The sequence below is a fragment of the Coturnix japonica genome, chromosome 11 (genome assembly GCF_001577835.2).
Source record: "Coturnix japonica isolate 7356 chromosome 11, Coturnix japonica 2.1, whole genome shotgun sequence".
Taxonomy (NCBI): domain Eukaryota; kingdom Metazoa; phylum Chordata; class Aves; order Galliformes; family Phasianidae; genus Coturnix; species Coturnix japonica.
This window is the reverse complement of record NC_029526.1, coordinates 7,357,390-7,385,237: the sequence shown is the minus strand read 5'-3', so window position 1 is coordinate 7,385,237 and position 27,848 is coordinate 7,357,390. Positions and strand designations below refer to the sequence as shown.

Genomic DNA, 27,848 nt, shown 5'->3' with positions numbered 1-27,848 from the left:
TACTTGGGATTAAAAAATGCTTCTGCATCTGAAAATAGCATCACAGTATGGGATTAGTGCAATATTTCCTTGTCACTTAAAATCTTTGGTCTCTATATAGGTTAATAAACATACCAGTGGTAAATCTTACAAAAAAAGGAGAGTGCAGTTGGTGAATAGGTTTCTGAAGCTGCTATATAACTAAACCACAAGTGAGCTCACAGCATCCCATCTCACCATTGTGAGCAGATTCAGTTAAAGTTCTGCTACCTCAAGGCTAATGGGAGTAACACATGAGCAAGGAGTGGAAGTTCAGACACAAAAACTAACAGCAGCCTTGCCATTGCCATTTGAGAGCTACCCAGCTTTGAAAACAGCCATCACAGCACGTGGGCAGAACGAGCCCCATGGGTACAGGTCAAGAAGTAAGAGCAGTCAGAGCGCCCGGACAGCAAAGAACTGGCACCAGTCAGCTCCATGCAGGAACTCCTCCAGGACTACTAGTTAAAAGCAGGGCTCTGTCCCATGGTGCTGCTTTCATCAGCAGTGCTTCATAGCCACCACCTCCCCTTGGGACATCTGCAGGCAGATGTAACTGAAGCACAGGAGAGCCAAATTCTAAAACTGTCCTCCATGTGCCCATAGCATCAGGAAATAGGTGACACCAGGCAGAGGAGAAGAGTAATAATACACAGCCATCACCCAGCTTCGAGGGGACAGACATGGCCCAAGCAGAGTGCAGCAATCAAGCGGACACCTTCAAAACTGCTTCTAACTAGTGTCCCACTTGAGTGCGGTAAAGGGGAAGGGCCAACTTCTCTCTGACCACACATACTCCAATTTATTAAGCTTTCTCACTTCAGCTTTTCTAAGAGTCAGTACCCTTTTTACTGCAACCAGCCCAGACCAGCTAAATGCGGACACATCCTTCTGTTCCCAGTACAAACACCTGCAGGGATCCAACACCACAAGACAATCCCTCTGTGTCCCACACCTGGAAGGACACCACTACTCACTATCCAGCCCCCAGGGTCCCAGCAGACCAGCAAGAGGCTGCATAATAACAGCCATGATGGTAAGTTCCATCTGAAGGCAGTTGCCAGGTTCCAGACATGGCAGGAATCCTGTTTGTTTGGAAGAGAAGGATGTATTTGTGCTGCAGATTCAGGCTGAACAAGAGGTCCTCTCGCTGACTGCTCAGAACACGTTTGTGGAGCTGGATTCAGCTCGCAGAGAGGTCTGCCCCATCTATAGGCTCCTAAAGCCTCTGGGCCACCACTGGAGTTTCAAAAGGGCCCACCAAAGCAGCCGGTCAAAGCCAAACTTGAGGATGGGCAGCTGACTCATGCCAGACTAGAGCATTTATGTTAAAAAAACAAAAAAGCATTTCCCATCCTGGCACCATAAAGCTGCCCTGAAAAGCTACATATTCCTATAAATTCCATTTCAACACATGCTAACCCTGCTCTGAACAAAACATACCATTTTAAAATTATGCCAGCCTCTGCAAAACTATGTGGGATGTCTTACACCATGAATTAATATCCACTAGAGACTTAGCTGAGATCATCAAACTCATTTCACATAAAACAACAAATTAAACCACCCCGGGGACACAGAGCACAAAAAGCCTGCGTGCTACCCAACGAAGGGGTCCCTATAAGGTAGGCTTCTTTAAGCACAGTATTAACTATACTTTCAGAATACACTGCTTCTATTGTTTATATGCACCACATAATGAAATGCTACTTCTGTTTTCACCAGATGGTAGTACATATAATTTTCAGGCCTTCAGTTCATATCATAATACAAACAATTGGTATGGCAAATATTACTGGTCTATAAACACTTCCACTGCTCCACAGCTCTTACACAAAAACAATACAATTTTCCCCATTTTACTGTTGTTACAAAAACCGTGATAATTTCTGATATTCCAAAACGTGAGTCTGTCTGGTCAGTTCTCGTCGCCTGAGTCAAATGAAATGATCAAACCTCAGACTGTTTGGCTGCTTCCGTTTCTTAAATGAAAATCAAATATTAACAAAACTATGCAAATATCAAAATGCTTAAACTGTGCAATACAAGATGTATCCTTAATACAGTTTAACAATAACACATGCTGTGTTCCTACACTGGAATAACATCATCCATACGAATCCCAGGAATTTAGTATATCTGACAGTTTCTCTCAACCACCCATAACATTCTTTCCTGTCTCATTGTAGCTGGCAAAAGAGAATTCTATAATTGAGTGGTACAGAACATGTGCCCTCCCTGCTAGAAGATGACAGATGGATTATAAAAACTTCAAAGCAGAGCATTTGGAGCACCAGGGGAGAGATAGTGGGTATTTGAACTCTCAGTCTTTACCCAGGAGACAATGGCACTCTGACATGGTGCATATATCAAGGAATGGTGTAACTAGATAGACATAATCTTTCTTTTCAGTAAGTATTTAACATTCTGTTACGAACAAGTTTCAGCCTAGCTAAAGTGCAACTCATCTTAATACTAATCATCGTAGCCTGAAAGGCTACATGCCCCCTTTTTTCAATTTTGGTTCAACTGCTCCTTCATGAAACTGTTTTTTAAAGGACAGAAGCAGTGTTACGTAGGTGCCCGGGAAGCAGAAAGGCTATTTTTAATCTTAAAATTCATATTTTGCTGGGAGTTGGTATTTGTATACATGTAGGTGAATCTGTTTGCCTGCAGGAATGCTTATTTGCATTGTCTGCATTTAAAGTGACACTCTCCATGAGACTTTACATACCACGTGTTGCTGATCGCTCACTAATAGCTACCACGGTTACCTCTAATTATTAACACCCCTAAAAACCTCTCATAGCTCCAGGGACACGAGTCCTTTCGAGGAACTGGTCCTATCACTCCTGCTGTGATGCCACGACGATGGCTGAGTGCACAATGCCATCTTTACGACAATAAATTATCTGCACAAAAAATAAATGCATCTTCCTGCATCCCTTACATGCTTGCTAGAGACACATAAAGACAGAGAATCCCAATTATACCAAAGGTGTGCTTAAAATTTCTTAAAGCCAACAATAATTGAATCAGCATATGGATTTTCTAAATCATTACCTTCCCACACAAACGGAAGGTTTGGGTCTATCTTGAAATAGTTCATCAGTTTCTTTTCACTACTGCTGTTACAGCCATTGCCTCTGGTTTATTAAGAAATTACTTGCTCAAATTGTTTATAAAAATACCTGCGACTTACTGTAAGGTCAGAAGCAAAAACGAGTTTAAAGATCTCATTTGTCTATATCACAGAAATCACACACACATGATTTGACACAGTTTGCAGCCGCTGTTCAGCAGGGCCTAGGACTAGAATAGCAAGGGTATTATTGCAGGTCAGAATTGAGGGGTGCTGGCAGAACTGCGTGTGGGAAAGCTTGCATAACATCCACCCTGTGCCAAGCTTTAGCCTTTGTTATTAGTCCCTTTAATGAACGCCATATTCACACACACACACACAAAAAAAAATATGCTGCATATTTTAAATAGAGTGAATTCAAAACTAAACAATTGGAAGATTCAGTGCTACAAGAAAGCCGCACAGTAACTATTCCCATTCTCCTACAAATGCATTTAATAAAGTAACATGCAAACAATTTTAAATATTTGATCTTTGTATTATACAGTGGAAACTATTAAGAAAAAAAAAAAGAAAAAAAAAAAGCAGCAAGCACTCTGGAAGATGATTAGGCCGTAATTTTTAAGTAGCAAGTAAAAACAATAGCACCAAGATAACACAGAGAAGCAACCAACTTCCCAGCTGCGTTAATACAAAACGAGAGCAGCTCCAGCAGTGGCAGAGGCTGTGACTCACTGCCCAGCACTTCAGCGTGGACGGCTCAAACTGATAGCACTGTGACAAACTGCTAAGTATGTATATTTTTTTCCTGAGCAAAACATTAATCCCGGTCTTTACAAGAGGGGAGGAGGTGGGGGACTGGGATTCTTTGAAAGGGACCTGTTTTGAGAAACCCTTTTTTAAGTGCATTTTCATCTTTTCTTTTTTCAGTGATCTTCTGCCATACTGGAATGTAAACACCACAGGAATAGACAGAATCTCGAATTAAGGATTTGGATGCCTTTCTTTAGAAGTAATCTTCAAAGAATGTACATCCCAAACATCACAGTGGCTCAACAAGCTGGGAAGCTAGCTACTGCATGTAAAGCTTCACAGGTCATACCTACTACTTACTACCAGTTGGTTCACGAATTGCTAGTAAGATAAACAACCAACCGTATCTTAGCATATTGGACAGGCAGGAGTATTGGGGACAGTAATGTCGCTTTAATGGAAAAAAGTCATTCTTCCACAATGGCACTAGTGTACTTATACACACTGTGTTGTTGAATTAAAAGTTAGCTCAGCAGGAATCTAGCTTTATTTCTGTTAGTAGGCATCCGCCATCAGTCGTTGACGCCAGTGGAGAGGAAAGGCATGTCTTATTTACAGATGCTGTTGTGCAGAATGTAATAATAGTAGATACACAGAAGACAGACTTCTGTGGACAGAAAAATCTTTGCTTTAATGAACTGTCAACTCATCCATCATAACGTTACCCAACCTAAAACGGCCAAATCTGGACGCACTCTTTGATGATGTAAAGCAGGCAAGAGGTTTTGTTCACGTGCAACAAAATGGAAGAGATTGCTGCCATTAAGAATATACTAGTCCATGTTAGCAATAACTGCCACACATTTGTTAGTTAATAGCTTGAATTTTTTCCTATGAGAATAGCCTTCTGCAAGAAAAAGACATTTAATCAGAGTGATACATGACATCCAAAAACTGAAACCAAAAAATTACGGCTTGAGCTAAAAGTAAGTTGTCTTCCTGAAGGCAGAACACTGAAACATCTTTAAGATTAATTCAGAATTCTCTCCCAGAAAAGTCAAATGCCAAAAGATATTGAAAATACATTAATTATGCACAACTCAGGTTCTAGAAGAGGTTAAACCCCAACTTGGCAGAAAATTGAATCCTTTTATTTGATACAAACTTTGTACATAGTGATGTTGTGTCCTGCATTCCTAATCTCCCTAGATCTACCAACAAAGTAAAAAAGCTGCAAGACAAAGGAATCAAAGATTTAGCCCTCCCCGTATCATCCTGCAAAGAAATTTAATTGAAAAGGCACTATGGAAAATGGCTTCTTGCAATTGTTTGTGGTAGAGGTCAAACCTCAGACCTATCCAGGGCAATTGTCCATCTTGTTCTTTCAAACGTTTATAACAACTTTCTTAACTTCAGTGGGATTTAAGGAAAGAAGACTTTTTCACAGTTGTGTCTGATAACTCTCATAGCAGCAGGAACAGCTGTCATTCATGTGCATTAATTTTCTCTATCACCTTAAGCACTAACCAACCTTTGAAGACATGCTTGTCTACCTTCTATAGTGCATATTTTCCAGTTTTATCAGAACCGAATGTTATTCCATTCGGATATTCCATTATGTGCATACACACGTGTATATTTTAACGCTGAGCACTGTTTTCTAATTTGGGTAGTCTTAATTTTAATGCTTTTAAAATGCTCAAAATTTTGAGGGCTCACTTTGAACGAACCACATTTTGATTCCCAGAAGGACCAAGTACTGACTTTCCATTATAACGCTCAACAATAGCCATGCTGGGGAAATCAAATCCTATACCTCTGAAGATGATTTTTCCAGGAATCAGACATACCAAATAAATGTCTTCTTTGGCAAATGCAAAGCAAAATCTATGTATTAGGGAGCCATTCAATTTAATTCCACACATAGACACTCAAGTGAAGATGAATCTCATGCATTTGCTAAAGAGTTGATTGGTCTGTTTGATAACACGATGCTCTCCAAAAGGTCACCAATTTGTCTAACCTCAGAAACAACCACTAAAGCTGTTAGAGTAGCAGCTTCCCATAGCAGTAAATTTTGAGGAGGTTCTCTGTCTCTAAGGACCAAGATAATTCCAGAACGTAGCTGTGAATTCTGTTCTGGTTCAAAGTGTGGGAAATTCCTTAAGGTAACAATTTTTCTTTTTCTCAGAATACTAAAGGTCACAGTCTGACACCTTTAATTACAGCACAAATGTTCAACAGAGTGGGTAACTTCAATGGCTCAAAATGAGGCTGAACCTAAAACCCTTTGCACCAACCAAATACTTCAGCCCCACAGCATTATACATTCTCTATCATATTATTCTCCATCCCTACACAGAAACTTGTCATCTTTCTAACCACTGCAACTTCTCCACACACCAATTCTACAATTCTTCACTTTCCTCAGCTTTCAGCCTGGATTCCCACATGGGGATGAAGTAAGCTCTCTGGAGCTCTACCAAACACCCAGAAGGCAGCGGGAGCTGCAGAGATAAGCTACCTTTTAATCAGCCAGTCAATCAGCTCTCTCAACTATCAAGTGATGCAAGTGCAGTTCCTGGACCAAAATCCTTATTTACTCACTGTCAGTATACATGATTTAAGAATTTGGTTGCCAGACTTTTCCTTTAGATAGCAATAAAAGATACTGCCAGAAATTTACTTTTTTTTTTTTTCTTTTTTTGTCAACACTCTTCTAAATATACTTTAAACAGCCCTATGTCACATAATGGTCTGACCCTGTGGGTGCCAGAGCCTGAGGACTGCTGCTGACTTTGTGGATGCTAAGGGAACCTTGCGCTTCAGGTCAGTTTCTTTAAAGAGAGTCTCTCTCATCAGCACAATCTTATCTTTAGAAACTACAAGCCCCAGTGTCATGTTTCGGAGAAGAAAGTGTCATCCTGAAAGAGTATGTGTGGATAAACAAGATACAAAAGGGTGTACTTAAAGCATCTATTGCCTTCAGAGGAACAAGGGAATTTAATTCCAATTTCACAGAATCACAGAATGACCTGGGTTGGAAGGGACCTCAAGGATCATGTAGTTCCAACCCCCCTGCCTGGCAGGGCCACCAAACATACACATTTACTAGATCAGGTTGCCCAGGGCCCCGTCCAACCTGGCCTTGAACACCTCCAAGGACGGGGCATCCACAACCTCCCTGGGCAGCCTGTTCCAGGGCCAAACCACTCTCCTAGTGAAGAACTTCTCCCTAACATCCAACCTAAATCTTCCCTCTTTCAACTTAAAACCATTTCCCCTTGTCCTGCTATGTCAGCCCTTTCAAAGAGTTTACTCCCCCCTCCTGGGTGTAGGTTCCCTTCAGGTATTGAAAGGCTGCAATGAGGTCACCCCACAACCTTCTCTTCTCCAGGGAAACAGGCCTATACTTTAAGCTCCTTATTTCTTTAGGCTCCTTCTGCAACACAAACCAAAAAATGGCTTTAAATGAACAAACAGGGTCTCAGCCTAAGTCGTGCTGGATGTACACAAGTTTAACCCCCTGTTCAGTGGCTGCCAGGAGACAACCATGTTAGCTCTAACTAGAGCACTTACCATTTCACTTAAGGTTTTGACACCATAGGTTTCAGTGCTGGATGGTGCTTGTTCTCTTATCCATGTCAACCAAGCTAACAAGTCACAAATAGGAAGCAATGCAACTACATCACCATGTTCCACTGGTCCTGGAGGTAACTCTTACCTCCCTCATCATTTCTTAGCACAAGGAATGTTGCACGTGAGCTTTTTTGCCAATAGGCCACAGGCTTAGGTAACAGTACTGACTCTAGAAGACTCTTACGCCGAACAACAGCTCACATAGAGAACCACCAAAATACACCAGTGGAGGAAAAATCATACTTAATAGCTTCTATCTGATTGCCTCCACGACTCCATTCCCTCAGTAACCGTCCTAACAGATATCTTTCAGTCTCACTCAGACAACAACATGCCTCTTTACCTGAAGCAACTGCTCACAAATCAAATAGTGGCTGATGGGGAGCCAGAGTTCTCCGAAAAAGCAAAGAAGCAAAGATTGCTCAACCTGATCCTGGTATCTGAAGACACAATGCAGTTTTGTACCTGTTGGAACGGAGAGTTTTTACATCCCTATAAGAAAAAGCCATCAAAGAAGTTCAACACCAACCTCTTTCCTCCCTGGTGAAATGCTTCAGCTGTTAAGTCATGCATCATGTGTGTAACCTCAAGTATATCTCTATAGAAATGCAAAAGTCACCTTCCATTGCTAATGTACACATACAAAGAGCGAAAGGGCTTCACTAAGGGCTTAGGTCCATTTACTTGCTGACAGCTTCTTTACAATTGGGGTACCAAATTAAGTATTTTCAAGAGCAAAATTCTCAAGTGCAGAATCAATTTTGCAAAACTCCGTGAAGGGGGGAGTAATAAAGAAGAAACTATTGCAACAGGTTCTACAAGGGTGAAACTGAAACAATCTCCTGAAACTTCAAGAAAAAAAAATCTGCTTTGGTCATGGAGTTGTCTGCAGCTCAGCCACTCTGACAAAAGTTGAGACCTGAGATGGGAGAAAAACATGGGGAATCCTGCTCTGGTCCCTTTCTTCCCACCCAGCCCTTTGTGCAGCCAGCAGCTGACAGCAGAAGGGTGAGACGGGCATCTGGTCTGCTGCAAGGGCACCTCTTCCCTTCCCATTGAAGCTACCACCCTGCAAACATAATGCAAAACATTCCCCCACCCCTGCACTGATTGGTCCACACCATGTCCCCTACAATTTTTCAAAGCAAATAACTAAAAGAAACACATATTTATATACTTTTCATCAGTAGAACAACAACATTTTGCAAAGGAGTTAAAACTCCTTTTGTCCACTGAGCAGACAGACACTGAAGCACTATCGCATCTTCCGAGGTGATAATTGCCCCCCAGCGCACCCACAGGAGTCATTAGTAGTAAGAGGTGTTCAATACCTGCAAAAATCACCTCCTAAAGCACTGCCCAAGGTCACCCTGAAAGTCAGTAAAAGAATCAGGAACTAAGCTCTGCCCAGTGCTTAATCAACAAGTTTAATTTTCAGGTGTCATCCATTTTTTCCTGATATTATGGTCATTCAAGCTCACATTTCACAGATGGACACATTTTGCTCCAGGCACACACTACTTGATCTATTTTAGAAATCAAGCACAAGATCTTTAGATATGGCCAACGTGCATCCTCACAAAGCAGGATAATAGTACACAGAGGTCACTACTGAGCTTTCCAACACCAATACCTGCTGGAGAGTCCTTCTGTGGGTGCCCTGGGCCCAGAAATGCAATTAGGTTTACAGGACAACCTAGCCACCCACCTAGCTCAACAGGAACTTCTTTTTTACTTTTTTTTTTCCTCTCCAAATTATTACTGTTAAAAAGACATGGTCCCCGAACTTAGAGATCAATGCCAAAAGCTTTGAATTAAGGTATTTTAGAGCCAGATGGCATCAGAGTTCTGGGAGCTGTGGGAAATTATGCCAGACCGAATTTGCCCCCGTATCTTGATCATTTATCTAAAAGGATATTCTGCTATATAAAATCAACTTCCTATTATTTCTTTGTTTATGTACGACAAAAAAAATTCCACTTTTGTCCACTTAGAGAAGCAGCAGGAGTCTGATCTTTATTTATTAAGGTGAAATAGATACGGTTTAAATGTAGCAAAATTTGAGAAGGTCACTAAGATCCTTAACAAAACACCTGATCACAGAAGCCCATTGAGAAAAGAGAATTATAAGCTCTTTGGCCTCAAGAAGATGCACGATAAAGCCTAATTGCAAAAGCAATGCAAAACAGGCTGAAGTGAGCTGGAAGACAGATACGAATAATTGCCAATTTTTAAAGAGTATTTTGCAGAATGAATTTATGGTTCTTTACAATCACTTCATTACCTCCAAAAGAAATCAGTAAGAAAATTGCAAGGTATGAGTGAACAGAACCGGGTTATTCATCTCCGAGGCAGAAACTCACATTTCTCTAAGATATCAAACAGGTTATTACACTAGGAAGATAAAGTCAACCTGAAGAACATTACCTTCCTATGAACATCCATAAGCAAATCCACCACAGTAACATCAGCAGGAATAGTTAGGGTGGAAACAGGGTAGAGTTTACATTAAACTCTGCCTTTATGCATTGTAGAGTGACACATTTCAAAAAGGACTGGAAAGGAACAGTCTCTGATGGAGTGAGAGATAGCAGTAACATCCTTTCACCTCATCAGACACATGAACAGGCCCATATGTCCAAACCAGAGATTTTCTGAAGGAGAAATCTAAAATATATTTGGATCATTCATATATAGAATACTTCAGGCTACAATCATTCTCTGCAAGAGATTTTCCTTAATACTCGTCTACATCTGTCAGCTCACGCTGATACATACTGTAGTTCTATTTTTATTGATTTTAAATTTTAACAATGTCACAAGTTAATTCACAGGTCTTTAGAAGAGACCAACAGTAACTAAACTACTCCGACATCTCAACAAACCTACTTCAACAAAAACAAGAAATGAGTATCACAATTAGTATATTCATAACTCATTTGCCATTATAAGTTGCATGCAGTGTATGTTCTCTTCTACAGCTCCTCCTTCCACAGCTTACATTTCCCTCTATGTGAGCATCTTGATATCTTTCAGGCTCATGATTTCATATTGCTATAAGCTTTCCTTTTATTTATCACCTTCCCAGGTAATAGTGGTGATGCACGGCACTTTGCTTTGGAGCCAATTCCACCCCTCATATCGATGCATTGTTTAATTAAGGACGAGTGAAGGAAAATTAAGAGTGTGGAGACAGGATTAACAAAACCAAAGAGTGATGATGCAGAATGCAGACTCAAAAGTGTGTTTATAAAATTCCACGTTTTAATGAGTAATAGCTGTGTGCTTTTTAAATCATTTTGTAGCTATGGCTTCCAGTCATGAAAATATATGCAATCTCATAAAACGTCTGATATTAGCATGCCTCTTCAAGTGCAAGTGAGTTGTCAATAAGACAATTAAGACAACATCAATAATACACACTGCATGTTATTATCTACTATTTGAAATCTCAGCCTATCCAAAGATCTCTGGAAACAAAGAGTACATCTGACATTGGCAAAAACACCCTCACAAGAAAAATATGTAATACTGAATGTATGCAAAGGCAGCACTACCTGTAAAGGAAAAAATGAACTGCTTTTAAATGCAGTATAAATAACTCCTGGTAATGTAAAATCTGGCTCTATGCAAGAAAGCCCTACAATAGAAAATTAGCAATCCTGTGTCTAAATCAATCACTTCCATCACATGATCCAAGTCAATAAAAGTACTGAATAAGTGCTATCATTGACCTTAATCAGCCAACAATTGGCACACGGGGATCAGAAATTCTACTGTGGAAAGCAGTTGTCCCTTGCAAACGTGGGGCTTGGGGGAACCACAGACATTCAAACTCACAATTGTTTTGTCCAAACTAAGCAACATTTCTAACAGGAAAAGGGAACAAGAAATGACATTAAATAAACAAACTTCCGGCACACTTTTTCAGGTGCAAACCTCAACAGTCACATATACACTCCCATTTCACAACCGAGGAATAACAAGGAAAACAGCCTTCAATGCTTTTGCCTGGTGGAAATACCCTACCTGGAAGCAAGGGTGATGAAAATCGAGCCGCACAATGATTAATTTGGGCTTTAATCCCAACGTCCTATTTCACCCAGAGTTGCCATTAAGCTCAAAAAGAGAAAGGACTACATAACTGGGACCGAACATTTTTATTTATCCACATCATAAGCTGAATGTGATTTCAGATTGAACAGAATAGATTTCCCTGTAACTAATGGACCAGATATATTCATACAATGTCCTTTTATTGATTTTACTTTCTTCTACCTATTGTTTGCATTCTCCTTTGAAAAACACGTAACTGTCATTACATCGTAGATGTCTTTTACAATTATTATATCATTCACTGTTTCTTATCAAAAAATACATGCTTTACTGGTGTGTGCTTTCTAATGAAAGACTCCCCACCAACCCAACTGGAGTCTAAATTGTTAGAACATATCGTACATCTTGGGAGAAACAAGAAAATCAGACCCCTTTGGAATTGGTCTGTTTAGTTTCAAAACAAGCATCTTTAAAAATCTAATAAGAGAAAGAAACAGCTAATGGACAGTCTTCATTTCAGACGCTTTCTAAACAATACGTCTTTTTAAATAGCTGATCGCATAACAAATTCCTAGGCACTTTATGGAATGAAAAGCCTTTCGCGCTGCTGAAGTCATACAGCTTTCAAGTTCCAGAAAATAAATGTTCAAAGGGATATAGATATAAGATACATTAAGTATTTTTAACCTTTGCTGTTCTGAAATTTTATATGGTATCTTCAAAAACCACAAAAAATTTTGCCGAAAGTCCACTAAGCAAAATTATAAGCATAAGCAACTTTATGTGAACTGTCATTGTTTACCAATTTTTTGTTTTACTCTCTTCCTTGGTTTATATTTTAATATTTTGTTCCTAAGTTACGATTATGCAAAAAGACGATTTGTTTTGGATGACTATTTGGAGTGTTTACAATTATTTAATACAATTTACTTAACTATTTTGAAACCAAATGATGTGTTGAATTAAAGAAGGTTCAACACTCAAATTGCCTTCATATGCTCATTTTTCAGCATACTGCACTGACAGCTGAGAAAAGCACATTTTCATTTGTACGACATGCGTGGTGCTCCACCAGGTTGCACTGATGAAATATGTGATTTTAGAAGGACAACTTTTCTCATGGAATCAACATTCAATTTATCTGTCATTATGGTAGCTAACAGATGAGTGCAAGCAGAGATTAAAAGTGAAAATGTAAAACCATATTGTTATCTACAAAACATATGCAGAACTTCAGCTATAGCTTACAAAGTATGAGGCACTGATTCAACTATCAAAGACACTTTCAAATAACCACATAAGCCTGCACTCGGGAGCAGATATCCATGTCCACACACATCCAACTTTTGCCAAACCACCACAACCTCCAGTTTTTCAGCTCTGCACCAAGCCTAAGGGCGCAAGAAAGGCCTGAAGTTTATAAAGCAGAAAGCACTCAGGCACAAACACCTTTAGCAGACTACAGCTTCTAGCAGAATCTAAACCAGGTGCAGCCACTTTCATCAGCCAAGTCTGAGATTACTCCCATGCTGACTATGGAGTCCTATGAAAACGTGAATTATCTGCATGCACCAGAGCAGCATTCAGCCACACGTTTTGCCGCTGCTGGACACCCTTCTCAGGATTTCAGAACTGAACAAGTAATTACCAAAATTCTCCAGCTGATGACTTAAATGCATAAATGCCCAAATATATTCAGTAGATTTTATTTGTGCTGTTTCACTTCCTATTTGGAGGGAAACATTTATCCCAGTCTTACAGATGGGACAGTGAAAAAACCCTGAATTTAAGAAACATGCTGGAAAGAACTGCACTGGGGCTTCCACCTCTCCCTTTTGGTTCCTACACAAATCTATTGCTTCTAGTTGCACAATCAAAAACAGCCAAAGGAACCAGTAAAGTATTATCCAATTGCTCAGAACAAAACCCATTTTTCAACTGGAACACGCTGAGTATTTCTAACTGAGTATCTCCTCCAAACAGTATTAGAAACACAGCCATAATTAGTACCAGTGAAGCCAAGTGATGCCTTGCATTTCTGTTTGAAACAGCATTTACATTATTGCTATGATATCAGAGCATTTAAGATATGGTCTCTCCAGTCCCTACAGAGAACAGCAGGGAACACAAGCAACTCAACACAAGAGACCCTACAAAAATGCAGACTGTTCCACTGAAGGAAGAAGCCCATTATTTCTCTGGCCTTGTCCATTTTTGAGTAGAGGGATTTTTCCTCACGAGATGCCCAAAATGACTGATGCCATATCCATGAGGAGCATGAATCAGCACATGGTCCGCACAAGAGCAAAGCTGACAACCTTTCAGCTCCTTTTGAAGATGAAATCTTAATTCTAATAAACTCAGTGGTAAAATTTCCCATGTCTGACTGGAGCCAAGACTTCTTGTTAGACTATAACGCCAAGAGGGAGAACAGAGACATGAATTTTATTAATCAGTCCGCACGCACTTCAATGAGGAGACAGTCTAGTCCTCCCTGTTACTATTAGGGTTCACATGAGGACAGGAATAGGATACTTCTTACGTTAAACCATCCCAAGCACATCTTTCTTTTTTCCCTTCCTTTTCATGGGCGAATGGAAGCCTGAAAATTGGGGGCTCAGATTCTAGCTTCACTTGGCTGGTCTGACACACAGATGAAAATCGACTGCAATTTGCTGCATAACCTATGCTGTGCCCCAAGCTGCAGTAGCACTGCATGGTTTCATGTAAGTGACATGTCACAGTCAATAGCAAGAGTGTCAGCTCACTGACAGGCACACAACGTGCGATACCATCCTCCAGCACCACTCTTCTGCAGCTTCCACCTCTCAGTGAGAGTGTAAACAAGACACGGCAGCAAGGAGTGCAGAACAGGCATTTTATGGGGTTTGTCAGTGCTGTGATATGCAACTGCTTTGGAAAAGTATTACTGCAACCGAGTGTCAAACATCACTCATGCCTCCACTGCGACTGTGAACATAGTATAGTGCATAAAAAACGAAAGTGCTAGTTAAACTGTGTAACTCCTGAGCAGTGCCCTCCATTAAATGTAATTGCATTATCTGACAAATAATCAATGTTCAGATGACACTCAGGAGTCTTAACTGCTAATCCTGGGCTAAAAGTAGCTGATATTTGCCTTCTTTCTGAAGTTTTATACTGTGCCTGTGCTTCAATATCCGCCCCAAGGGAGAAGCGGCATCACAAATAAGGTCCTGGCTTCCAATGTGATTTTGCTAATAGCACCATTAGAGAGATGAAGAACATAATCTGGTTTTGGATGAAAGAGGGTGGGCAGAATGACATGGCATCTTGTTTATGCCATTAGTTAGGACATTCAGCAAGTTCGTTTTTCATTCCGTTAAGACTAATTTTCCAATATTTGGTATGGATCTCTTATTTTACTGAGAGTTCCAACAAGAAAGTACGGTGACTTTGATATCAAGGTCCGCAAAGAAAATTAAAACAGCAAATATTAGCTCAGAACAATGTGTGAGATCATAAGAGCTACTGTGTAGCTGTAGATTGCTCTACCTGAGCACACACAGACTAGTGTTCTCCAAGAATGCAGTACAAGTCTCTTCTCCTATGCCTTCTCCATGTTCCCTTCCCCAGCAGGGCTCATAAGCCAGACCTCCCAGGGCCAGCAGCCTTCATGCCATTATCCAACCCTGGCCAACCACTGCATGTGCTGCCATGCTCATTGCCTTGTGGCAATGCGTGGTGCCACAAAGCTCCTTGGAATTATTCTGCCTTCTGTACTTCCTCGATCTGCAGACAGGTTACCTTCTCAGGAAGGGCTTCAGAAGCCCATCTCAGTTAGCTCTGCAGTCACAATGGGCTGTGGATGATGGGAAGGGCCCAGTTGCTTTGGGTGTCTGCAGTGGTTTTGCTATGGAAAGGAATAGTGTAAGGGTGCCAGGCAAACCTAAGGGAAAATGAAAAGCAAAGGAGAAGAGCTTTCCCACTCTTCACAGAAAGCAATGTTCTGTGATGTGAGCTTAATTAATGTTTGCATGAATGCTATACTTGTCTATACTGAATGCTTTTTGGGGGGAATGTAATTCAATACTGAATGACTCTAAAGTATCATTCCTTTGAACCATGCTTTTGATAACCTACTACATTCCAGCAAATTTAAGAAACAAGACCACATGCAACTCCTGAAATCACATGGGCTATCGACAGGAACAACAGAGATTTTTTAAAAATAAGTGATAATATTGTTCTTTGAAGGTTTTCACAACACCATAACACCCACATTCAGCAACATAAATTTCAACTCCTGAACTAACAACTGTGACCAAAATTTCAGTCTTCCATTGCTTCGACTTTTCCTAACTTCAGAGGACACAACCCAGCACAGACTTAAGCACACACTGTAACACTCGACAGCCAATCTTAGCAAAACTATTAAACACGTGCTTCAGTACCACTGATTCCATGCTAATTCAGATGCTATTGCATAAATTTTCTCTATAAGATGAATTCAGGTAGTACAGGTGGAGTCACAGCACTGCTAGACAGCTGTAACTGGCATTCTTTACACCTGTATGAATGGCACAATTTTACTATCTGGATCAGTACTCCTCAAACCAATGATAAAGAACCACAAACTATTCACAGAAGGACCATACAATCCTCCACAGAAGCACTAAATAATTCCTAAATGCTACAGAAACATTTCTTAAAAAGGTCTTCCATATACAATTTAAATACAAACTTCATGAGGAAAAAAAAAAGAAAAAAGAAACACTAAACGACAAGATGAGACTTTTAAAGTTCCCTTTTTCTTCTCAGATCAGTTTGTCAAAGATAAGCACATTTGTTCTTCCTATAGATATCTTCATATAATAAAGTTATAATACATGCAAGCATACTTTAAGATACTACTGTTCAGTAGCTCCTATTTACATTCACTTCATGCACTGGTCAAACTCCACATGCATATGAGTATAGAAGATGGGGCAAAAGATCTTGGCAGGAGGAGTCTCTCAATGGACTTCAACTGTAGAGCAGCAATCCCTAATAGAATAATAGGTAACCGGGATACCAAATCGAAGGGTTTAAATGTCAGCAATACTGCTGATAATAAACTAATAAGTTAGAAGAGCCTTCTTCACCTAGATGTCCAGCGATGATTAAAACTAAATAAGGGCTGAAGATTGTTTAGAATTAATGTTGTTCACATTTAAATACAGATTATCTTAGTAGGGTTTTGCATATTGATTGTGCACTGCTGTTAAGTCCTCTTATTTCTATAGAAATAAATGATCCCTACTCAACATAAAAAAAGCTGTCCTAGTACTAAATAATGATCTCAATAGGGGGCAGATCCTAAATGGAAGTAACTAAAAAGGGACAAAATTGTGCACTCTGTAAACAGACGGCCAAGGAACACCTAAGACCCAGAACAGGATACAAATGGCTCCCAAGCCTGGCAGAGCACATGGTTCACCAACACTAAATTCCATTCACACAGATAATGCTGTCTGAAGAAATACATGAAGGAGTCAAAGAAAAGAAGAAATTTAAAGGAAAGAAGGAATTTAAGAGACACCCCTCCTTTACTTTTCAACAGATTTCTTATTTCAAATAAGAAAAGACTGTGAAAGGAGGAAAAAACTGCTTTCAAAACCAGCTTGAAAAGGCATGTGCAACACTCCTCCTCACATTATCTGCCAGCCCTGTTTCTCCTGACAACATGTTTCCCTAACACTGTGGCAACCCACAAAGAGACCCTGAGAAAAATGTTCTGTAGTCAAACTCTAGCTCTGGTACATCTACATGGAGCTGGAAGCACACTGAAAACCATTGCTTCTCCTTTAACTTCTGTTTTGTTGTGGGCTTTTTTTTTCCTATTCTAGGCAGCTCTACCACCAACAACAGAGAGAAAGGTGGAACAACTGTTGAAACTTAAGGCAACCTAGTCAAGGGTATTTTCATTAACAAATCAGAAATTCATTGTAGGATTCTGCCTTTTAAGAAATAAAATAGCAAACGTTTGCTCCAGAATGAATATATTTCAATCAATAGTAAAAGCACAATTAGTAAAAGATATATGGTGCGTCAAAACAGCACGCAACAACAAGAATTGTCTGATGATGTATTTGTAAAGAAGAAACATAAAAGGGTCTAACACTCCAGTAGGTAATATTTTATTTGACTCAAATATATGAAACACGTCTTCAAAAGCTCAATCTCCCAACAGAATAATCTCGTCAAAGCAAAGCATGAGCAGAAAAATAGTCCCTGTCTGATTAAAAACATCGATATCTTCTGAAAAAGGCACATGAACAAATGCCATGCAGTGAAGAATATGCACTGACCAGGCTGTTGTTAGAGGCATCAAATCTACTTTAGATGTTCTACAGAAGAGAGGAATGAAAACTGTATTACATTACAGACTTTACATGTGTAAATAGTTTTCAAATCTATCTGGTTTTATTAAAAATGTAAATCATAGATTATAATACTTCTGCCAATGTCACAACAGAAGTTGCTTCATCAAATACAAGTTGTTTAACTTAACAGTGAATGGGAGCTCAGTGCAGAAGATGGCTTTGCTAAGTAGGAGGTAAGAGTGTAAAATAGTTCATCAACAGCTGATATCTGAAAGAGGCTTGGAAACTATGTATAGAAGAGTTTCTCTTTGCTTTAGTGATGATGGCTTCAACTAAAAGCAAGCTAAATTTGACTGATCCAGCTCACACCTGAAAAAACAGGATATAAGCCATAGGCAGCAATGGATCTGGTCATTAAAACATTCATTTAGGTCATCAATTAGTGAACTCAGCAGTGAATTTTCATAAAGCACTGGAAGAGTGCTTACAAGCTCGGGCTTGTGAAATTCATGATTTGCTAAGACAAAGGCTTTCACTTCTCAAAGGTGATCTGAGAACCCATTTCTCCCCATTACAATAAGTTCATGCTGGCATCTGAAGGCACTGAACATAGGTTGGAAGTCAGGCAGCCTGATAACAGTGAAAGAAGCTCTGGGTGCTGCTATCAGATCACTCTCAGCAGCAGAGGCCCCTGGAAAACTGCAGTGCTTCTCCAAGTTCATACAGTACAAAAACAGCTTTCAATAAGTGTAGGCAGTTCCCCCAGAACAGCTCTTCACCATTTATACCGCAAAGCAAAATAAATTAAAATCTAAACCAACTAACATTTATCACAAACATTAAAAAGGAAACCTTCAGCTGGTACTTTACTCCAAGGTATCTTGCTATGGTTAATCTACCAAGAATATGCTTTTATGCCTTCTTTACAGTTAAAATTCCTCAGCGTATCAGTGGCAGTAAAGGTCTACAAGGTTTGCAGACATATCCCCACACCTATTTAAGCTTTAGGAAGAGATGTCACAGAATCACCAGATGACAGCAACATAGTCCCACATGACTGAGATGGTTTCACCCAACTGCAATGCGGCTGAGTAAGGGTCTGGCCTGAAGTCTTTCAAAGTCAGCTATGTGGTGCTCCTGGATTTCCATTGATTTTGAACCAGCTCCTAAGAAATAGTCTGGCTCGCATTTTTTGTACCACATGACACAGGACTGTATCTTCTCTATATATCACACATACATATAAAAAAAAAAAAAGACTGCATAATTTCAAAATCAGAAAAACAATGTTGATGTAGCATAGGTCCTGTAGAAACCAAAGTTGCACAGAAATTGAAGACCAATAAAAATGTTTCCGTGGTTCTTTTTTTAATCCCATTGAAAACAATTTTTCGTTGTAAACATTTTTGCTAGCCAAGCACTGCAGCATTGTGCAACTGCATGACAGCCAAAGAGAAACTGATGAAAAGCTGACTAGATTGATTTCATTTTTCCAACCAGAGTGAAATACGTAAAAGGAAATAACAAAATGGTGAAGTTATTTTTACATATTAAAATGTTCATATTTAATAAACTCACATGGAAACCGCACAGCCAATGGTAACTGCTTTTCAACCATATCTACAGATCATGTCAGCTCTGCACAGAAAGAAAGGCAACGATGGGATCCTGCAGCACCTCTCCCTTAGCCTGGGACTTAAGGAATACTCTCCCCTAGAGAAGCCAAATCCAAGCCTGCCCAAACTCTGCATCACCCATTCCCTCTCCCTGCAGTGACCTCCCAGGTTTTTGTGTAGAAGTCTGGCAGGGGGGTTACTACTGAAACTCAGAGCTATATTTATTCCCTTGGCTCCAATCCATAGCTGTTGCAGAGCAGCCAGAAGGGGAACCAACCAATTCAGCATGGGATCTGCCAGAGTTGTGCTGCCAGAGAAGTTAAGAATGAAAGACAGAGGAGACAGAAGCTATCAAAATTACTATCTCTAACTGCAAGGAAAGAAGGGTTTCCTCCCTTTGTGGATCCCCCTTCTGCAGACAAAGACAGTTTTTCTTCTCCTCCCTAAGGAAATCCACCAGAAAAACCTACCAGTTCCATAGGTCTTCTACACCTCATGCGAGTTTCTCTAAGAGGGAAGGAACTCTAACAGCACAGTCTCTCTAAGGCATTTGTTGGCATTTACAGGACATTCCCCTCCACCTGGCTGTAAGAAAACCATCCACAAGTGCAAAAAGGTCCAAGGCATTTACAACAGAAGACTCCAACCCAGCACCTGTTGGGCCTCGTACAGCTAGAGGCTTGACACTCAGAGGGATGTAGAAATCAGCTTTGTTCACATACACAATCCACGCAATAAAACAACAGCAACAAAACTTCTTTTTGAGAAGAAAACTCTTTGCAATATGTGCTCCCTTACTGACTAACTTCTATCATCACAGAATCATAAACGCTCTGAGAAAAGCACACAGCTGAATAGGGAATCATTTTAGAGTTTCCTCCTGTCCTGTTAGCAACAACCTTTTGCAAGTTTTCAAGAGAGAGAGACAGAAAAACAACATTAGAAATATCAGTGTTCTCACCATATCATACTCAGCAACGTGAGGAAGAAGAATCTGCAACCAAACAAAGCAGAACACAGCCTCTCACATCACGCTTGAGTGCTCAAGCTAAGAATCAGTCTTCTCCTGACTCACCCAACAATTAAACAATTACTTAAATTGGAATAACTTGAAGAAGGAACTTAAAAAGACCCACCCTAGGATAGCCAAAGCTGTTATTAGAGCACTCACCTGGGATGCGAGAAACTTGATTTGAAGGAGCTGATTCAAATCGGATATGGGAGGAGCAACCTGACTCCAGCTCTCCAGCAACCCAGGTGCATTTCATAATCACCAGCCCATAACAAAATGCAGAGATGCAGCTCTTTCATTTTGAGCAGAAATTCAATTGAGAACCTCAGAAATTCTCTGAAAATGCAGTATATTTCTGCAAACTAATGAACTGGCATTTTTCAGCTGCAATAAGAAAATTCTAGCTCATTTGGGCCAGAAACAATACTTCTATATTTGGAAAGCACCCAGCATGCCAAAGACTGTACCAAAACATTTGATAGACTGAAATTCTCATCTAGAAGTGGTTGTGGATTTCCTACTGCTCAGTTACCTGATAGCACGTTCACCAATCACACACACATTGATTTGGCTTCCTGTATTCTAGAAAAGAAAGACATACAAACTTCTGGTCTTCAAATCAGTTGAGGATATTTTAAAATATTTAAGCTATTTTAAAAGAAATTTTGTGGTAAATTCTGAAGAAGGGAGTATTTAGCCTGGTAAAGTTTTCTTAGCTGATATTATGGTACTAATAAAGATGTTAGGTTATCTTCTGCTAGTTATTTGATTAGCCCTAAGAGAAATTACACTCCTATAGCAAAATCTCAATGAATCAATGAAGAATAGATCTCTTTAAAAGGTAAATAAAGTCACTGTATTATATATTTCAATTTTGGGCAACCGTAACCTTTGCATTTAAAAGCTCTGAAAGGTTGGGTTTCTTTTTGTACTTGAAATTTTGCAACTAAGGGGAAAAAAAGTTTATTCAAGGTCTTACCAGCTTTTTGACAACATCAGGCTTTGTACCAAGTTTATAACCAAAGGAGTTGCACGTTCTATTTGTGGTGAAACTGGAAATCACATGAAATTTGCCTGATATGGAACTGATGTTTTTTCTATGGACTTAGTCCTACCCCAGCTGAAGTAAAAGGTGCAGACTTGGATCCTAGAAACCACACCAGAATTAATGAACATTTTTCTAACCTTTCTGTGTTTTCCTCTATGAAGAGACCCATCAGTTCAATAAAAAAATGCAGGGTACATTCCAATGAAACAAAGGTTCATTGACAAGCTACCTATAGCTGCGGTTTCAATACTGAGTCAACACTCGGCATTCAAAAAGCTGAGACATCATCTCATGGACTGAAACCCAAGGGAGTGTCCATGCAAACTCATGAGGAAAAAAAAGAAAAAGAAGAGAGAGATTGTCATTGCTTTTTTTTAAACAGGGCAAACACCTACCAAAGACTCCTTGTCCCTAGAGAAGAAGACAGTTTTGTCTTTTCCTGTCAGCTGTAAACCTACCCAAGAGAAGACAAGATATCTCCCCAGTTCATTCAAACAATTCAAGATACTGCACTGTCACATCTCTCTCTTGAAAAACACCGATATAAGAACGAAAAGTTGGCACCCCTCTGTTTTAACATTGCTATTCACCCCATAAGAAAAAAACACACGTAGACCTATAGAGTCAACGTTAACAAACACACAAGAAAATAAAATGCAACCACCCATGAGGCACTATTGAAAGAAATGTTAGCACGTGAGCATCCAGGCCACCGTGTCAGCCTACGTTAACAGAAACCTGACTTTACACCTCCTTGCTTTCTTCAGCCCAGCTCTCACATGCTCTTTCTGAAAAAACAAGCTTAGGCTTCCCTTGAACTCATTTATCCTTTCCTTGCTAGTAATTTATCCCATATGTTTATTATCCTTTGCATGAAGTAATTCTGCTTGAGTTTCCTATTTATCTACGCTTTTCTACATTTCACATGAAAGGGACGTGTCTGTATTTATCTGTATCTGCTGTTGATATTCCAATGACAAGATTGAAGGTAACAATGTTTGAACAGATCTATAGAGAGCAACTTTCGAGAGTGAAACAAAACAACATTAACACAACCTGTGGTATCACTGCACAAAATAAATGGAAGGGCAGTCCCACAGCATAGCACAGCAATACTGCGTGGGTACCAGGAGCAACTCCTGGATCAGCAGGGGCTGGGACTGCTGGGGAAGTGATGTATATGGCTGTGGTCAAGTGGATGCTGGTATGTGGTAGGGACCCCTCCTTACCATCCGTGAGTATAACACAGCTCCCACCTGTTGCAAAGATCCACAGTGACTCTGACAGCACATCCCTAAGGCATAAAATGGGAAGCTTTTACTGTGTTTACCACAGTGTTAAGAAATAACATAAAGAAGCTGTAACAAAATTTGTATTAAGGCTGAGATCAGCTTACTAGGAATGGAATGAACAGGGTTGCCACTCAACCCTCTGCACCACATTGCCCTGACCAACCTGAGGCCAAAGGCTTCCTTGATTGCCCCGTGGCACATCACTGTGCAGCCCACAGCAGGCAGCTCTTCTTTTCATTCTCTTTTGCTTCTCTTTTCTTGTCCAGAAAACCGAGCCAGGGCCACATCTCCCAGAGCAGCCTTCTCCTGGCACTGTGGGAAGCCCACCTGGATAACCACTGCCTGATCTTCAGAGCTGTGGAGCACAAAGAAACACCACCAACCTCTATCCTTACAACAAGTGCTGGCTGCCCTTGGAAGCCTGAGATGCCACAGGTGGACAGCTGGACACCAACACCTCGCAGAGCAGCTGGTGTTGAGCAGCCAACTCTGTTCTCACCCCACGATACAGCAGCACTATCTAAGCAACCAACATTATTTTCAGGCACTGCAACCTGCAGAATTCTCCATTCACATCCTGCCATGCCAGGCAGCACTGCTTTTTTTCTTAGCATGACAAATACTTGTAAGGAATTACCTAATTCTACTTTCGGTTATTGGAGTCTCAAATACTGTAATGCAAAATGTAGAAAAGATTGGATACTGAGACTGCTGCGGCTATTTTAGTTCTGTTTTCTTCATCTGTGTTTAAAAGATAGATTGTAACAAAATTGTTTGTCTTTAATATAGCTCAGCTTGACCCAAAGAACCCGTCTCTTTAAAAAACAATCTCACATAGAGTGTTTAGATTAAGACCTCTAAAAAACAGTGACTTCAAAATACTTTCACAGCCCCATCTTGCAATTCTCAAAAAACAGACAACAAGGCTAATTATAATTACTGCTCTACAATTCTTTTGCTTTTTTGATGCATCTGGTTATCTAGTAAGATGCACCTGAAAATTAGAGCAAATTTAAATATAAGGGAAAGGTGCCAAATTCAGAATATTGGAAGCAGCTTCCCTCTGGGAGCGCATTCAGTCACAGTGCTGGTGCAGTTGGGCAGAGGCAACCTAAATCCCTACTCTATTCCCGTGGCTCTTTGCTCATCCTGACGGCTGCTACCTCTGAAAAGGTACTTCAGACCTCTCACTCAGTGCTTGGCTTCCTCGCTTAACCTGCCAACAGGAGTGAAAATGTCACAGCAGTTATTGTGATCCACTCAGATTCAGACCGACACCACTCATCTACTTCATGTTAAGCAACAAACACACATCAGACCATTCCACTTTTCTCTTGTTTCTATCCAAGGTCAGATTCTGATCAGTGACTTACTCGTAAAAAGTTTGTATGCTGTATTTGGCTGCGCAACTGGAAACCAGAACCCGCCTTTGTACAACAACCTTAAGATCATCCAATTAAGGACTGCAGAATTATTTTGCTTTCACATGTTTTCTTCCAGTAACCCATTCTTTTTTCCCGTTCACTCTGTGCCTGGAGTGCCAACGCTACAACGCTTACATCTGCAGTTGCCAGAGGTAAGTTTATTTGTGTTTCTTTAAAAATAAATAAATAAAAATGATACATATTCTATTCTTTCATCAACCTTCCCCTTCCCTGAATCCAAACTGCCTGTACCTCTAAAAGAGACACACCAAATGCCCAAAAGAAGATGGGATAAAGAATAAGCCAAAAAAAAAGAAAATGAGAGGATATAAAAATGCCTTCTCAGTACAGTCCTGCTTTTAGCAGTAAGGAAGAGCAGACACACATCCATAGCTGAGCGAAATTCCCAGATTAAAATTCAAATTCACTCACAAGCGCCGTAAAAACACGCTAAATCAGACAATACTAAAAGCTGTAGCTGGCCTTATTCAAACTGTAAAAAAATAAATCTATTTCTGGCTTTCTCTTCAATTTTTTATAAAGTTCATCTAAAACCACACGCTTTATTTATTTATTTATTAAGGCAAAGCACTCTACAAACACCTGTGCAATTCAAAGTTAACTCCAAGCCAAGACACGACACAAAACAACTCCTGCAGATTTTTCTTTGCTCGCTGAAACTTGTGCTTCCCAGGAATGAGCACAATCCATTTCAGTGGGCCGCTGGATTTTCTATGTCTGTGCTAATGCAAACATCTCTGGCCACCTATGACTCCCATAGCGGGTAAACAACCACATGTGCCAGTTTTCCGTACTGAAAATCATGATTCCTGATCTCAGCACTCCATTGCTGCAAGCAACACAGTGGTCCTGATGTTGCAACTTCCAGGCTACTCTCTTCTGATAATGAATGGGTTGGGTTATTGGCCTCCAGCATGGACAAAAATATGACAATCAGCCTCTTCATTACATAAAAGTCTTCAGAGAGGACAGCGCCAGACAACTTGCTGAGTATCAGAGAGCTCCAATACGTTCAGAAGTCAAAAAGCCCACAGAACAATTCCTTTTTCTTCGCTACAATTGATAAAGACGCAGCCAATTATTAAAAGTGTTTTAAAACACAATTTCCGTCATAACAACTTGTATCTTCAGGAACTCATTTGCAAAAGGCAGCTTTAGCATGCAAATATTTTAGACGCGCTCCCTGCAAATGGAATAGAGGGACTAACCTTTCTTGCATCTGCAGCTGTTAATTGTCATCGTTTGAACAGCAAATGAAAACAAAGTTTAAGCCGGTTGCACTTTAAAAAAAAATAAAATAAAAGGTATTAAATTTCATTTACCTGTGGTGATACAAACTCAAAGGCACAAGCAAAACCTGAGGACAGAGCAGAAAGGGAAAGTGTCCCCAGCTGCAGGCTGGATCAGCTGCACCAGGAGGATTCCCTTCCAGTGCTGGGGCTGAGACAGCAGCCGATTCTCCAAGCACTTGTTACCAACTGGAGACATTTTCTCTCTGAGACATTCTGAAAACTTTAAACAACTCATTTATGATCCTTTTGTTCAAAAGATTAAAAATATTAACAGCACATCCACAAGAAGATTAACTACAAAAGGAGAGCAGGAAGGGGAAAAAACAGAACAGAGCAGGACAAACATCTCAAGCTACTGACAAGCATTTTTATAATGACGAGAAATCACAGAGCCCTCGTCAGCTGACCAACTTTAAAAAATTAAAAAGAACAGGAAAGCTGAACACAGGGCCCCCAAATCACAGCAGCCGGGACCCCACAACTCCATCCCAAGTCAGTGGAAGTGCTGAGAAATCAGCAGCTCCATGCATCAGGCCCACACTGCACAGGGGTGCACGAGCAGCCTAACGCAAGCGGGGTTTGGGGAAGGGGGTTGCTGCAGAAGCAAAGAGGTTTCAAGCAATCTGTCAGAGAAGCACTGCTACATGCACGAGTCATAAAGCTAGCTAGTTCTCATCTATGGGAAAAAAAGTTAATTCATAGGGCTCATAGGGCTTGCATTTGTCAAGGAGCAGGACGTCAATGCTATCATTATCAGGCAAATCAGCCAGGCGTTTAATGGCAGAATCAGGAGACATTTGCTCTCCACTATCAGAATGACATCATAACTAAAGCAGCCCTGGGCGCGGGGGGGCGGCCGGCACGGCTGGGGCTGTGCGCAGCCTTTGCTCCCGCTCCGCGTCCCCACGGGTCGCTGCTCCAGGCAGGGGCCGCCGGCTGCCTCCGCTCACAACTTTGTCCCCACAGTACCTGAAAGCCCAGAATCTCCATTTGCAAAATACTTCCGAGTCTGACCAAAACCAGCAGTCCTGCACCCCAGCCCCTCTGACAGGAGCGGATGGCTTTCACGTATAACCTGCAAATTCCCTCTAAAAATCCGTGGTATTTTTAATTACTCCAGTAATCTTCATCCTCAGTAAAACGGGAGGAGAGAAACGCATTAAAAAACTCCTTGCCTCTACGATTTAAGAAGTAACAGCTTAGTTAAGTCAGGCAGTTTGTCAGCATACGCGAACACGCACAATCTTTGAATATTCCCAAGTATTCCATGAAGATCTGCACGATGATCAACAACACAACAGCAACGCACAGCTCCCTTCACAGCAGTGTAATTATACAGCTCCAACACCGCGCATCGCCAACTGCTCGGCTATTTCCTTCCCAAAGCCCACCGCAGGTACGCAGGCACCGCACGAAGCCTCACCTTGCATGAGGACTGTGAGGGAAAAAGTTATGAAAGCAGACAGAAAACCTAAAATCCCTGAGGCTACAAAAAAATCCCGCTATTGAGAAATAACCCAAGAGACCACGTAGGGAATGTACAGCTTTCAGAAGCACTTCTCATCTTATTTGCACTTAACCTATTGATGTACTGATGCAGGTCACTTACTTTTCGGATATGTTTGAACCCCTTACAATCATGCAGATCGCCGCAGTTTTCACTTGGGCTTTTGGGTTTGATTTGTTGGTTTGGTTGTTGGTTTGGTTTTGTTGGTTTTTTTTTGGTTTTGTTTGGTTTTTTGCAAACAAGTTTCATTTAAAAAAAAAAAAAAAAGATCCAATTATGCAAATCTGCTCCCGGATAGGTAGTGAATATTCAGCATGACGGTGATACTGTAATAGTTCAATGCAACGCACGGCACTGGGCAGATTTATGAGGCAACGTCACTACTACGCTCTGGTCCTCGCCGAAGCATCTTGAAGTTAATTAAAGCTGCAATGTCCACTTTTCCAGCCACCCTCCTCATTCAGGTTTACTATTTCAACATCAAACCAGCAAGGGGGCCTCCCCACTCGCTCCGTACATTTAAGCAGCCTTCCCCAGTCAATGAACAATGAACAAAGATTTGAGTGATGGGGGGGGGATGAGGGGGGGGGGGGGGGGGGGGGGAAGGAGAGAAAAAACCTCGGCAGGAATAATCAAATCCAGTTTAAACGAGTAAAAATATAGTTTCTAATATTAAACTAGGAAAGAAAACATTCTTCTCCGAGCAAACGTGCAGAGGCGCTTCGCCAACCCCTTCAGAAAGGG

The 27,848-nt window shown here is 40.6% G+C and overlaps 1 protein-coding gene across 12 annotated transcripts in view; it reads right to left on the bottom strand.

Annotated features, from left to right (window-relative positions):
- The window catches only part of ZNF536 (zinc finger protein 536), a 315,331-nt gene that overhangs the window by 284,313 nt on the left and 3,170 nt on the right, over positions 1 to 27,848 (bottom strand). The window contains exon 1 of one of the 12 annotated variants that reach the window (XM_015874050.2): positions 27,207 to 27,373. The exons of 9 other annotated variants lie outside the window; for them this stretch is intronic. The gene's annotated coding sequence lies outside the window, so the exon portion shown is untranslated. Of the gene's footprint in view, positions 1 to 25,513; positions 25,534 to 25,627; positions 26,377 to 27,206; positions 27,374 to 27,848 lie in introns of those variants that run through there. 2 more of the 12 variants (XM_015874052.2, XM_032447026.1) reach the window with 2 other exon arrangements.